Below are 15647 nucleotides of genomic sequence, written 5' to 3'. Positions count from 1 at the left end.
AGGTCACGCCACGAGTCAGGGCGGGACCAATGACGGTGGAGATGCACCGTGCAGTGTCGGGAGCAGTCCAGACTCGGACCGCAGATGACGGGTTCAGAACGGGCTGTCGAGGCTGTGCTTGGAGGGCTGTGTTGACAGGAGTAATGTCAATGTGTTGGGTGGTACCTTTCAGTACTTGGTCAAGCAGGTTGGCACGGGTGGTGGTGTCATGCTGGTCGTAGGTCAGCATAGCTGAGCGCACAGGAGTGTTGACGAGCCATCTGTTACCCACAATCTCTGCTTGCGTTTCTGTGACTTGTGTACTAAGCTTGGCTTCGGCAGGGCAGCGCGTATCGCTGACCCAGGGTTGCAGCTCGCAGATTCCTTCAGAGTTGTGTCTGAGGAAGGGTTTGCTAAGGCAGAGATAATGAATGTCTTTGGACAAAGCACACATGTGCATGTTTGGGGCCAGGTACAGCTGTGTGTCGCTGTCGTGGTAGGCCACCGCATTTGGAATGTGTGTTTTGGTGTGGGTGTTGCTTTTCCACATCCTGACACTGACAATGTCTTTAGGTCTGTAGACTTGGCTTGACTCGCTGATGGGTTGGTTCAGGAGCACGTTCACTTCTCTCTGTTTGGGGTTAACGTGCCGTAGGAAGGCGCTATCAAGAGAGTTGGCCAGGTGTATTTGTAGCAGGTCAGCTGGCATGGTGATGGTGTAAGACAGCACAGTTAACACAAGGCTTAAGGGTGTCATGTATGGTGGGGTTTTACTCGTGGTTAGGCTGTCATTGGAGGAGCTAACCTCCCACAGCATGTCTGTTGTTAATGCTGTAAACAGCTGAGTCTGGGTAAAGTTCTTCTGGAAGACAGTAAACAGTGGTTTCAAGGAGTTTACAGTCTGGTTCACTTAGGGCTGGGCACCGAACTTCGATACCTTTATGGTATCGAACGAAAAACTTCGATACTATGAGTATCGAAAAATAATTTATCTTTCGGTGCCAAATTTCGGTTCCAAAAGCCAAGCGGCCGGTTTTTTTTTTTTGCTAAGCGGCTGTGTCTGTGTGAGCTTGTAGCGTACATGCATGTAAGGATCCAAATTCGCCGTGATTGGCTGTCCACCACCACGTGACGTGACGGGGAGGATTTCTGAAGATACTCACAGTCACACAACACAACTGTAGTTGTTTTTTCTCAAAACGTTTCCGGCTACACTTTATAAAAGTGGATGCCGAGTCAGCAAAGTGCAACATATGCGATAAGAGTATTGCAACCAAAGCCGGTGTTAATGAAGCATTTGTTTGGATGAGTGTTTTGCCCTCCCTCCCTGTTTAGTTTGGTCTACTCCATGCATATCTTGAAACACGCCCCCTTTCACGTTGTCTAAAAAACAGAGAGAGACAGATTTATCGGGTACAGCGAATTTCTCTAAGCAGCAGGCCACTGTATACGTTCACTTAAAACATAACTGACTGTGTTTACGAGAATACTTGCAGAGACAATTATTTTGATATAATTGTGTATGTGTTCATTCAGAAGTTACGATACGCGAAAGATGAATTCATTCTCTGTACGCGCATTGTCTGAAATGCTGCTCTCAGCGTGTGCTTTGATTGAGTGTGCACAAGCTCAGAACGCGCTAATTGTTTAAAACTTTTGAATCTGCAATATTTACAAACAAGTGCAAAACGATCAGCTGCGATCCGTTTCACCCCTTCAAGTGAGTGAACAACGCGAATCAAGTTAGGAATTTTACATCACTATTCACAATAGCACATCGGACTGGAAAACACAATAGCCCCAGGACGTCAGGATAGCGATTTTAAGAGCCCTGCACCTCAGATCTATCAAGTTTGTGAAACACTGGTTTCGTTAAACAAAATAAATGATTATTTTAAAAGATTGACTCAAAAGAATCATTGGTTCACTAATCGGATCATGAACTTGTATTACCGAGCCAAAGATTATCTATTATTAAACATCTTGAATGTATAAAGACGTCAAGTTCATCTGTAAAGCACATAAAGCTATCGTTTGAGTTTATAAACTTCTATTTCATGCATGATTGATATGGATCTGCTATCTGAATACAAAGTGTGAGTTCTAGAATAATGTTTGTGTCTTGATGAGCATGTATCCCTCACTAGGAGTCGCTAAATGAACAGCTGCTGTTCTTTTTTTTAGGGATGCACCGAAATTTCGGCCACCGAAAATTTTCGGCCGAAAATGGCCTTTTCGGTTTTCGGCCGATAGACTTTTATCACCGAAACAACACGGCCGAAATGTTGTGATGACGCAAACAGAAACCGCGACCTGCACGTGCACCTGCATAGCGCAGACCACAAGCTCCCCGCGACATTCACTTCACACCAGTGAGAACATTCTCTCTCTTCTTACTCCTTTATTCGCAGCACTAAAGCGTCTCCTAACAAAGAGATTAAGACGGACCACGAAGTAAAAACAAAGAAAAGTACAGTCTTATAGAGTCTGTTAGCACACGTCTCATTGAGATCTTTTCGGATCCTCTGCACTTCATCGCGAATGTGCTTGATCCGCGTTATAAAGACCATTAACGTTACTTGGATGCGGAAATAAAGCAGCACGCACAAGAAATGATCCAGGCCGCGCTGGATGCGGAGAACCCGCGTGGAGACGGAGAAGCGCCAAGCGCAGGAGACTGATCAGAGCGCAGAAAAAAAGACTGATCTCTGCACCAGATGAGTGGCATGCACCATCGTTGTCTGATATGTTCAGTGGAATTCTGCAAGAAAGTGCCTCAAATAATAATAATACGTTGGCTATTTTGTTTTTATGCTACTATATATATATACACACACACACACAAACATACATACATAATATCAGATTGTAGCCATATTTATGCTAGATTTCTGCTTTAATTTGATAAAAATGTTTATTTATGCCCTGGCCCTATTTAAATACACTCTTTCAAATATTTCTCAAATGTCAGGCAGATGACAAGCTCAACTGCTCAACAGCTAGATGGTTATCTGTCTGAAGTCCCCATCCGCAGAAGTGATAACAGTCTTGCCAACTGGAGAAGTAATGCACTTTCTAGTCCTACATAGAAAAATTTCAAATGCACTTCACCTAAATGCACTTTGTTTTTATGAGAGAACTGTTCATTTTAAAACCTTTCTGCAGGCCAGTAGGCCTGTATATTATTATTTAATATACACATGAGTGGGATACATTTTTATTTTGAATTTTATTTTATACTGTGCATTGTTGCAATGTGCTTAATAAATATTTGCATCATTTGTAATTATGTATTTTTATGTTTTTTTTAAATAAGTTATGTAATTGTAATTATCTTTGAAACTTTAATATTAATTTATGCAATTGCAATGTCTTAATTTTAGTAAAGTTAGTACACGGTCATAGCAATAAATGCAATGGTATTAATAATTGGCATAATTTCTTTCGGTTTCGGTTTTCGGCCTTGGTTTTCTCTTTCTCGGTTTTCGGTTTCGGCCAAGAATTTTCATTTCGGTGCATCCCTACTTTTTTTTTTTCTTCTTTTTTAGGATCAGTTGCCCTATTGGTTAAAATCCCCAAACTGTATACTTAAATATTAAATTAATGACATCAAAACAGGGGTGTTTGCGTTATGATGTGGTGGGCTGCTGTGGGCCAGAAAGTCCAGGGCAACTTTTTGGTCCCAGTCCGCCCCTGAATGGCACACCCCTATCCAAAAAGCCCAACCAGTTGTATTAATAATGTTATCCTGAGTGAAAAGTGTTACCAGAATTTGTTTTAATTAAGGTGAAAAATAAAAGTTTTGTGTTTAATGTATTTGTGCTGATGTTGAAATGGATTTGAAAATATATGGTATCGAAAAAAGTATCGTTAGGAACCGGTATCGAAACTGAGGTATCGAAATTGGCACCGGATCGAAAGATTTTGAACAATACCCAGCCCTAGGTTCACTGCATTGACACTGGACATAATGTTAAACATTCTGGAGGCAGCAGCGGCTCTAAGCAAAGCTCCCGGGAACTGTGTGGAGCGGTGGTGGTGTCCACCTAACTCCATTTGTGTAACCGTCACTTTCTCATGTTGGCTGAACATGTGTTTGACATCGGCCTCGGTGTGAGTGAGGGAGTCCTCTCTCCATCGGAACCTTGTACAGCTGTATTCGGTTACAGTGCTGGGGTAGTGTGCCCTGTCATCGGTGGTCAGGAGTCTCAGCGGTTTTCTCAGTGGCAGCTGTCCTCTCTTTGGCTGACAGCACGGCACGGGAAACCACAGCAGCATCCTGGTACAGATAATAGGGAGAGAGAGAGAGAAAGGGGAGAAAGAAACAAACGAGGGCTGTCTTTGGTTGGACAGGGCAGCCTCTTTGCTTAGTGGGCGGCGACTGGGTTTAGCTCGCCCTCGCCCATGTTTTGCCACATCTTGCTGCTGGCATGACGCTTGCTTCAGTGTTTTGTCAGTGGCTCTGGTGCTGCGTGGTGCAGCACATGCTGCGTCATGGAAATATTTGGCCTTATCCCCCTTTTGCTCCGTGGCATTACAAGCCCTGGCATTGTGATGTCAGACGGGGCACAACCCACAATATTGTTCTGTGCACGCAGCATGGTTTGTGTATCATGCAGTGGTCTGGGGCTTTGGTTGTCAGTGACTGTAGACTGGTTGCCAGGGTGGATGGAGGGGTCTAAGAGGTGGTAAAGCAAAGTCATTATCGAGGTTTCAGAAGCCCGCATGTCCGCTATGTTGGTCTGTGTAGACAACGGAGCCAGCGTAAGCTATTCTGAGGTAGGCAGTTTAGCTAGTAAAGTTCTTATGCTGTGTTATCACTTCAACCTTGAATGTGGGTGGGTGGGTTGGGAGTGACCACAGAATGTTGTTTAGTGTGCCAGTTTTGGCAAGGGTGTCAGTGTGATATTTAAAGTCCTTGTCTAGACTTGGTAACTTCGAGTGTCCTTTTACCTTCTTCCAGTACACGATCACATTGTGTGTTTTTGTGATGTTATCACATTGCTGGAACAGGTGTTGGTGTTTCACATGCTTGTTGTTTGCAAGTGTGAGTCCGAGTTCCACACATTCAGGTGAGGATTGGAAGAAACCCAGCGTGTGGTGTAAGGTTTGACCACATTGCAGGTTGAGCCGAACAGCGACCCCTTTGGTGTAAGCTGGTACCACCGTACGCTGTTTGTTGACTAAGGTACAGAGGCTTGAACTTGGGCCTGTCGTTAGGGCGTTGTACTCATGGCTGGCTGCTGGGGTTCCCGTGACCTCTGTGACCTGACCGTCTGGCTCTGTGGGAATTCCCGTGACCTCTGCGACCTGACAGTCTGGCTCTAGCAACCTGTGTGGCTGGAGAGAAAAAGGTTCTCGCACTTGATCAAAGTCTTTAAGCTGTTTGAAGTTCAGAAAAGGGTCAAAGTGTTCTAGCAGGTCTTTGTCGATGAGCAATGTATGAGTGTTCATTGGTGGGACATACATGGGATGTATTAGACTCATCGGAACGATTGTCAGGTGAATGGAAACAACCTGTTCAAACTGGATGTCATCCTGTCTGTACACCTGTACATTCAGTTCATAAGTTTGAGGTGTAAGAGTTCGATCTTGTCTCTTAGCTTCAAATTGGAGTCTTTTGAAAAGGTGAGATGAGATCACCGTCAGGTTTAATCCTGTGTCGATCAGGTCTTCCCTGTTGACTCCTTTTCGGCCCACCCCCTTTTTGACAAGGCTGCCCAGGAATGTTGGCATCAGGGCAGGTGTGACGATCGGTGGGTGGTGAGGACCGGTCTTGTGTAGCTCGCTGCGAAGGCAGGTAGTCAAAACAGCATTTTCTGGTACCTTGTGTTTGTGGTACCTGGTGTGAGGACCTGTGCCGTCTCATTCAGGGTGTGCAGCTGTTGACTGTGGAGCTTGGGTGTTGTTGTCACTTTGTGCTGTAACAGTTAGCTCTGTGGTCTGTAGATGACGGGCAGTGTTCTGGGTGCTTGGCTCATCTTCCTTGCGAGTTTTCATGTGAAGAAGATCTTTCAGCACCCTCAGGATCTCTGCTGTCTCAGACGTGCCTGCACTGTGTTTTTCTGACGTGGGCTCAGGACTGAGCTTACCAGTGTCGAGTCGAGAGTGGTTCCTCTGCCGGATGTTGGGGCTTTGTGTCCTGGATGGTAGGAATCGCTCGCTCTGGTGCGTTGGATGAGCACCATTATGATTGTGTTGCCCTCTGCTGGCTTGGAACGGTATTGACTCTCTGTAAAAATGTCTGTGACTGTGGCGTTGTAGGGCGCCATCTAGGGTTAACTCCAAGCAGTGCTCAGAGACGGAGACTTTGGGGTTTTCACAAATAGTCTTTTGCTTGGTGCAAGCTTTGTGGGCTAAGTTCCGTAACTCTTGTGTAGTCCTGTTACGTGGACACGCTGGGACTCTGAGATGAAAACTCCAACTGGCATGTAGGTTTAGGAGGAACAGAGTTTTTAAGTTGACATCCTGTTCCATACCTGGTTCATTGCATGCTCCGACGTAGGCTTTTCGTAGCTGACTACAGAAAGTTTGTGGGTTTTCAAATCGGCCCTGTTTGAGGTCCATAGCAATAAGGAGCCCATGGTCTGAGTTTGGATCAGAGAATTCAAGAATCAAAGTCTGTAGCAGTTGCTGGTAGTACGCTTTGACAGTCTCTGGTTGACGATCCAGAAAGCAATGCACATCACGGCTGGACGTGATTTTTAACAGGTACAATGTGTTCACATCTGTCACGTTGGCGACAGTTTGCAAATGAAAGTCAATGGCTTGTAAAGAAGCATGAACGTCATGTCCTCCTGCAGGATCTGGATTGAATGTAGAGATGCTTCTGGCTAGCTTGTGAAGTTCTCTGTGAGCAGTGCAGGGTTTAGTGACATGCGTTATCTGGAAGGGTTCTCTTCCCTCCATTGTTGACAGGTGTTCTTGTAAGCTGGCTGGTGATTTCTTGAGCTGTGAGCTTACACCCCCTTTTTCAGCTCTGGGTTCTTGGCTGAAAGGGTTGGAGTGGCTGGCCGGGAGAAACTTTGTGGTGTGCGTTTCTCCGATGCAGCCACTCTGTAATCTGTGAGATTGTCCCAGTTCTGTGTGAACAGTGTCAAGTTCATCTTGGAGCTTGTCTCTCTGCAGAATAAGCTTGTTGAATTTAGCTCGGGCCGCTTGCAAGTGTGTTTTGCAGGCCCAGGTTTTATAGTCTCTTTCTTTCAGTTCAGTCTCTGCTCTTTTTAGGAGAGCGTCACCTTGCTGGAGTTTTTTGGTGAGTTCTTTTCTGGCTTCTCTCTCCAGCTGTTCTTTTTGGTCTGTGTCGAGGCGAAGATCTTGCAGGGCATTGTGAAGTCTTTCAACTCCTTTCTGTAGCTCTGGATCTGTGTCGTCCTCTTTCTCGCGCTGGTTCTGGGTCTCGAGGAGGAGCTCTGGGTTGGGGCCTGGTCCTTCCAGGCCTCCTCCGCGATGTTGCTCCGTTCACTAAGCCGTGCCTGGGCAACGAGAATGTGAACTAGGCTTCCGACGATCCTGGCGAGTTCTCTGTAGTAGTCGCTTTTGGTTGGATCGTGTGCCATCAGTTCATCTAGCTCGGTGTCTAGTTGCTCTGGGTGCTGCAGGTTACTGGCGTCCTTGGGCAGGAAGGGGGTCGTCACTGCTTTCAACCATGTCGAGAGGTGGCCCCCGTGGACCGCTGGACTGGATGCCTGGAACATCCTGATTCTCTGTCGGTGAGAGAAGCACAGTACACACACACAAAAAGACCAATGCAAGTTCGTTCTACGTTTAACAAGCTATATTTATACGGGCTGTGCCGTTTATGAGAATTTTGGGCTAACTGATGCAAAGAGTCAGACAGTTAAGTAACCAATTAACTTGGGTCAACGAAGGACCTGAAATGGAGATTTGACAGGCAGTAGCCTAGCGGGTCGTGTGATGGCACCGGCTGCTGGTTACTCTATGATTTAACTTCGTGTTGGTGGCTCACAGGTTACTGTCTCTATGTGAAATTAAAGAAACAAATCACAACAGAACAGAGGGTAGAAAAAGATCAAAGTAAACCACATGTGAAATGAGATAAAAACAATAGAAACACAATGTGTTAGTGAGAATGAGGAGGCCTAAGCCTACTGCTAGGTTTTAAGATAGGGCCAACAGGTGAGTGGGCTATCTGGGTAGGAAACCTAGAGATATGGTGTGGCTTAAAGAAGCAAAAGGGTCAAACACTTAAAATATATCCGGGGGAATATCTAATATTCTGTGGCTTATAATAAGTGGATAGGTTTTATCACTTTTGGTTCACCTGGTTGAATTTAAATCATTCAGGTGGGACCCGTTGCTTGGTCAACCTCTCCGGTGCTCCCCAAACACTCAACCGCAGTGTCCCCAGTCCTCCGTTACTCTGGCGTGGCGCCGTCTCGAACGGCTTGTGACTTTTAGCACAACCTTTGGAGTGCCAATATTGCTGATGTCTCTTGAGACAAGAGGAACCGAGTTTCACTCGCAGCCAGTATCGGTAACACCGGTCGGGCAGCCTTGCTCACTGGAAACCTGAGATGACTGTCCAATCACCAAGGGAGTTCTACAATCAAATACACAAAGGATGAACAAAGGAAACTTAAAGTTAAACAAGGTTTGGTTTGTTTAACATCAATTGAGTAGCTATACATGTAGAAAGGAAAGGTAACACAGCTTTACCTAATAATGATAAAACAAAGAAAGGGAATTATGATAATAATGTTAATTATCAAAATAACCTTAGTCAAAAGAGAGAAGAAAAATAATAAACATTAAATTAAAAGACAGGAATGAAACAAGGGAGAAGGAGTAGCTGGTTTTCACCACAAGGGGGGGGGGGGGGTACTGTTTCTTTGTCTTTAACCTGTTGAGCAGAAAACTTAATTCAAATTAAAAATTCTAAACTGGTTTAAATCAAAATTTAAAATAAGCATGTATGAATTAAAAGGAAAATCTGAATAATATCCTATAATAACCCATGATAGCTTGTAAATTATCATTAATGATCATGAAATTAATCAAACAGGGTGAGATTAATCAAAAAGGGTAAAAGTGGACATGCAATTCAAAACAGAATGGAAAAGCCAGAGGTCTGTTAGTCGATTTAACAGGAGACTGCCACTAGATGGCTTACCTTCTAAGTGGGTAAAACCGTAGTTGACCTGACACATCTAGATTTCCACTATTAACAATTACATTTTAATTCAAATCATGTTTGAACCAAACTCAAAGTAAATGTAAACAGTCAAAGGCAGGGAAAATTCTTTTGTTTCCCTGTAATAATATTCGCACGAGCAAAGCTGTAAATGCAAATAATTATCGAGAATTTACACATCTAATTCAAATACATCACAGGGGATTATAAATTAGCAATTCAGAGCGCATTATCTGAAACGGCCACAGGATGGCAGCTTTGCACTCATGCAAGCTGGAATCAGAAAGCAGGGTGTACCCTGAAATCTCTAACCCACGCATTCCCTCTGGTGTTTAGATAGCGGAATTACAATTTCAATATGACTTAGAAATTATCTGATCGTTTGTCAGGCTGATTTTCTGCATCAAAAATCACAAGTAACAAACCAAAGGTTTTAATCTCTGAGGTGCTATATTAACATAGGGTGAAGGAAGGACCCGTTCACTTCCAAAACACAAATGTAACAAAACAGGAATTTTCCAACTGTTGACTCCAATAAACATTTATCAAAATAGCGCTTATGATTTAAATGTTTTAGGTTTAAAAATCGGGTAGCTAAGCCAATTTTAGACCAGGAGTTTTTATCGTTTATTTTTTTGAATATCATGTGGTTTACCACGAATTCAATAACGATATTTAATAAGCAAGGCCTTTTTAACTGAATCAGAGGAACATCGCTCATGTTCAGATTTACATGTTGCAACTAATAAAAGATTTCTTTATCTTTTAATTATTCATTTTTAAAAATGTTCTCACTGTAAAAAGATTTGGTCTTCCTTAACAGGATACTTTTAACATTATACTGCAGTTTACTTTCATTAAAAATAACAGTGACTATACTGTTAAGTTTCTACAAATATATAGCGCGCTGACTGACCAGCTTTTTGCCTCAGTCAGTTGAGTGAGTTCGCGTCTTGCGACTTATCTCACAAGTAACGTTACATAATTTCATAGCGCACGTGCAGAAATTATTAAAAACCATATACACAGATTGATTGCTCACAAAACGACGTTTGAAATGCCCGCATCCTCCACCAATTCTGTAGCAACAATGAGATTTACAGAATAATTAACTCAAATGATATATAGGGAATTTGAATAATTAATCAGGAATATGATTAATTTATATCTCAGATGACAGTTACATTAAATTTGATTGATTATGAAAAATAGCTCAATTGCCTATACCAATAAATAATCACAGGGCACTGTAACTTACTCATTAATATGTCAATATTACATTCTTCATATCAATTATTGTGATCTCTTACTGTAAATTACTGCAAATCAAACAGTGGTTTGTCCAGCAAACCACTGTTGACCTATCAATTTTCAATAAAGTTATCACACCTTATAATTCAAGGAAAAATATTCTCTGGCCATGAAAACATTATCCTATCCTTATGATAAATTTAGTTTCTAAATTTAAAGCTTGTAGCTAAATATCAGACATCTCAGTGACTCGTAATGTAAGTGGGGTGGAGTCCAAGCCAATCGTCAGTATATGGGTTTTTAATAAATCAACTAGTAATACATCAAACTACAAATCACACAGAGTAAATATGCGTACGACACTACAAACAGTAAGCTTTATACAAGACATAACGGAATCCAAATAAAAGAGAGAGAGAGAGAGAGAGAGAGAGAGAGAGAGAGAAAATAGAATGAGATCACATAAGGAGCTCAGGTATGGAAATCATAGTCAGTAACTTTTGGAAGCCAACAACAATCAGATCATAGCAACAATTTAAAGCAGCATTTAAATCTCCATAGAAAAAGATACTTGCATGGCCCAGTGTGCGTGGCGTGAGATCGGCGTCGCACGTGTGAGCTTTGCTCGCTGTTCCTTTTGAAAACAGCGTGCGTGGTCCTGGAGGCCATGTGACGCGCGTGCACACTGCGCTGGATCTTGGCGTGAGCGTGGAGCACGTGGTCCTTTGTTCTGTCCTCGCGCGGTATTTGAAAGGTTCAACAAACAATGTTCCAGAATTCGTCTTCCTTGTGTGGAGAGGCGAATAGTCGAATAAACTTAAAGAAAAGAAAAGAAACAACATAAATGAAAGCTTCCAAAGGAGCCATTAAAATGTAAATTAAAAGTTCCTTTGTCTCTGTGGAGACAACCCCCCTGATGATCTAGGGCTTGTCCGATTTCATCAGGGATTCTAGCAAGTTCGTAATTCCAGATTAAATACATTTTTCAGTACTTTGCTCTAGATAAATGGGTCTGTCACAGCATGACGATTACACAGATACTAAACATAATATATATAAATGATCAAAACATGAAGTTACATTCAAATGCAGAATTACACACATTTAAAGATTTGATTAACACATGATAACCCTGCAGATAGTCCCAATTTATATGGGAAACATCTAATGTACCAAAAAGGAATACGTAATACATTTATAAAACATAAAAACAAAAAGGAAATGAATACATTCCATAGAATGCATTGGGGAAAAGAAACCAGTGATTTGGCTTCTCTCCTCTCTTGTTGTCCAGGGTGGTCGTAAAGTTTTACGACCTGCAAAGGTGGGGGTTACATACACATGACTATTTGAGAAAGAGTTAGGCTGAGGAGAACATTTCCACTTATAAGTCAGCACTTTAACCATTTACCCAGGATTAACCATTTTTATGCAATACACAAACATTAAAAATACATATTAATAAGGACTTACAAAAGTAAGGAACTTTACGAAAGGTTTCCTTTGTCTCCAGTGTGTTTGAGGAATTTGGGGGGGGGGTTTCAGGTCTCCTTTGAAGCTCGCAAGGGTATCGTAAAATAATTCAAGTCCAGCCAGGCTGGCACCAGGCCAGGCACTTTTGGTGCACAAAGGGTTTCATGCCTGAATTTAACCCATGATCTGCATATCCGTTACATTGTAATAAGTGATTGAACTAGGACAGTGATCCTCAAATCTGGCTCGCGAGATCCACTTTCCTGCGAAGTTTAGCTCTAACCCTAATCAAACACGCATGAGTTTGCTAATCAGTGTCTTCAGGATCATTAGAAAATCACAGGCAGGTGTGTTTAATTGGAGTCAGAGCTAAACTCTGCAGGAAACTGGATCTCGCGAGCCAGATTTGAGGATCACTTGTTAAGGTTGTGATTTGGGAGATACAGTGAATGTCAAAGGGGTCTAATGTTGTTTGGTTCCCAATGACTTTCAAATTATTTATTGTGTGAAAAAATATTATTATAAACTTATTCTGCAGAAGAAAGAAAGCCATACATCAGTGATCCTCAAATCTGGCTCGCTACGGCTCGCGTACCCAAGAAACGAATCAGGCCTGCATCGGGGTTGGGTTTGAGTGTGTTTATGGTGTGAGTGGGCCCACTTTTATCTATTGTTTTTTGTATATTAAGTTTACGGTTACAGTTCATAAAACGCTGAAACGTGTTACTTGGATTACTAGTGTTATATAAGTAGTAAGTGAATTAAGTGGATTTATTATTCACTGATAATTCTCAGTTTGTTCTGCAAAGAGTGTACATATAGTGCTAAATAAGAAACGAAAAGGTATTGAGCATTGTAAACTTGGGTATATTTCCCTAAGGGATTTTCTGAGTATTCTAATCCATGTATTACTGGTTTATCAGTATTGAATATTAATACCTGTACGTATTCATATTGAAATTACCTATTGGTTATTGCTAATATATATCATCTGAACATTTATATCTGATATTTATACCATCCTATTAATATATATCTATAAATATAATTATATATTGTATTTTCCTTATTATTATTATTTATTATTATTATTATATATATATTTTTTTGTTTGTTTGTTAAATAAATTATTTCTTTTGGATACGTGTTTCAGATTAGTTATTTAGGAAACTAATAACTCTCTTCAAAACGTGGTATCAGAGATGGGGGCTTAAATTATAGTCGAGAGACACCAATAAAAGGAACCCGGTGCTCCACCCATTAGAACTTAGGTCAGGACACACCTAGGAGGGCAGGGGGCACTACATAAAGTGGGGGCTCGTCCGGGATTTTTCTTTCCCTCCCTGGTAACGAGGGACTGTACAGCCGCAACCGTATGGCACGCCCAGCCACCGGGAGTGTTGGGTGTTCCTCCGGCATCGAGGGAGCGACGGCTGTTAGTGGAGGTGGTGCGAGCCGCGTTTGACGAAAATCGGGGCCGCGTATGGACTTACAGGTACTGCTTATTGGTCTTATTTTAGCTCACTGAAGAGTGAAGAGGCCATTTTGCATTTTAAAGGCCACTACGTACCCAAGCAACGAATCAGGCCTGCATCGGGGTTGGGTTTGAGTGTGTTTATGGTGTGAGTGGGCCCACTTTTATCTATTGTTTTTTTTGTATATTAAGTTTACGGTTACAGTTCATAAAACGCTGAAACATGTTACTTGTATTACTAGTGTTATATAAGTGCCCTAAGTAGTAAGCGAATTAAGTGGATTTATTATTCACTGATAATTCTCAGTTTGTTATGCAAAGAGTGTACATATAGTGCTAAATAAGAAACGAAAAGGTATTGAGACTTGTAAACTTGGGTATATTTCCCTAAGGGATTTTCAGATTTCTCCCTGGTACCTTTCAGAAGAGAGAAATAAACACGTGTCAATACTCCTTGATCGCTGAGAAGAAAACAGATATTTGGTGCATTTAACAACTTCTTGTTGAAAATATGTCTCGCAGAAGTAACCCTCCTCCTCAAAGTGAACTTGCTGACTGGTTCAAAGAAGCTGGGATTGACCTTGCTCACTCCTTAATGCTAACAAGTGTACCCAGATCAACTGAGATTGCACGCATTGAAGAAGTAGCCGAGAGTGTGAAAGCTTTTGGAAGAGTGCGCATTTGAGACACAAGATGTGGAGCCTCCCAGATACCCTACTTGTGCTGTGTGAATGCAGAGAGTCTGTAGACCCCACACGCTGCCCTATAGAACTAAAGCCGACCGATGATGAGACCTGGAGGATAATTACGGGCGTTGAAAAAACCCCAACAGGTACTGTTCCCTCAGGATTTGCTGACAAGCTCTCCCAGTTTCTTCGGGATGAAGGGAAGTCCATGACAGATCTACAAGCACTATTTCCTCCCCTGAATGCAAGTCCCAGTTCCCATGAGTCAATTATTCGTGCAGTGGGTGAGATCCTAGAGAAAACCATAAGACCACCAAGTGATAGCAATGCTTACCGTCATTTACGTACCTTCTCTGGTATTGTTCCAACCCCCACGGGAGAAGAAACCATGGAACCCTGGATGGAGCAAGCTAAGATGATGGTAACTGAATGTGAATGCTCCGAGAAAGAGAAACGGAGACGAATTGTGGAAAGCTTAAAGGGACCAGCCCTAGAAATCATTAAAGTTGTCCGTATGTCCAGTCCTGATGCCAGCTCGCAGCAGTACCTTGAAGCTCTGGAAAGTACTTTTGGCTCCTCAGAGTCGGGAGAGGATTTGTATTTCGCTTTTCGGCTTCTTCGACAGCGTCCAGGTGAGACACTTTCTGATTTCTTGAGAAGAGTTGAAAAATCACTGACAAAAGTGGTGCAAAGAGGTGGACTGTCTCCCACCAATGTTGACAAGGCAAGAGTGGAACAACTGATTCGTGGAGCCGTTGAATCTGATATGATGCTTTTACAATTGAGGTTAAGGGAGAGAAAAGAACACCCACCAACTTTTCTGAGCCTGTTGAATGAGATTAGGGAGGCTGAAGAAATTGAAGTCACTAGACGCAAGTTTACTGCTTCAGCAAAGTCCATACACTTGCAGGACGAGGGGAATAACTGTCCAGCTTTTGTGCGAGAACTTAAAGCAGAAATTCAAGAACTGAGGACTCAGCTCGAAAGTGACCGCTTGAATAGCCTACCAGCATCCTCTATGATGTTAGAATCCAGAGCCAAGCTATGTAAAACAAGCCCCTCCGATCACAAAGGAGTAACAAAGGATTCTGAAATTCAGTCTTTGAGAAAGCAAGTACTTCGGCTGCAACAACAGCTAGCAGTAATGAGTGTCAGTTCAAGTAGTTCAGCTAGTCATGCCCAGTTACACCAACCGCATGCTTCAGTCCAGCAGCGATCCAAGCCCTCAAGGAACATGGAAGATTACTTTTGCTACCGGTGTGGAGAAGACAGACACATCTCCACAAAGTGTCAAGCACCCGGAAATGCCACCCAGGTGATTACTAAATTAATCCATTCATTACGGAAAGCAAAAGGAATGAGGAGTGATCCAAACAACAGCGACCCATCTGGAGAGCAAGCCTGTTTTTCTAAAAACAGCCATGTGCACAGCAGTGAGCCCAATGGTCTTCCCAAGGGACTAGTTGGACCAGCCTCGACCGTGGAGGTAAAGATAGGTGGCCATCCGTGTCATGCTTTGTGGGACAGCGGGTCTCAAGTTACCATTGTCTTTGACTCCTGGTATTCCCGTAACCTACTTGATGTACCCATCCATCCCCTTGCTGGATTATCCATTTGGGGTCTCAGCTCA

The sequence above is a fragment of the Carassius gibelio genome, chromosome A1 (assembly GCF_023724105.1).
Source record: "Carassius gibelio isolate Cgi1373 ecotype wild population from Czech Republic chromosome A1, carGib1.2-hapl.c, whole genome shotgun sequence".
Classification (NCBI taxonomy): domain Eukaryota; kingdom Metazoa; phylum Chordata; class Actinopteri; order Cypriniformes; family Cyprinidae; genus Carassius; species Carassius gibelio.
Note: the sequence above shows the minus strand (reverse complement) of the source record.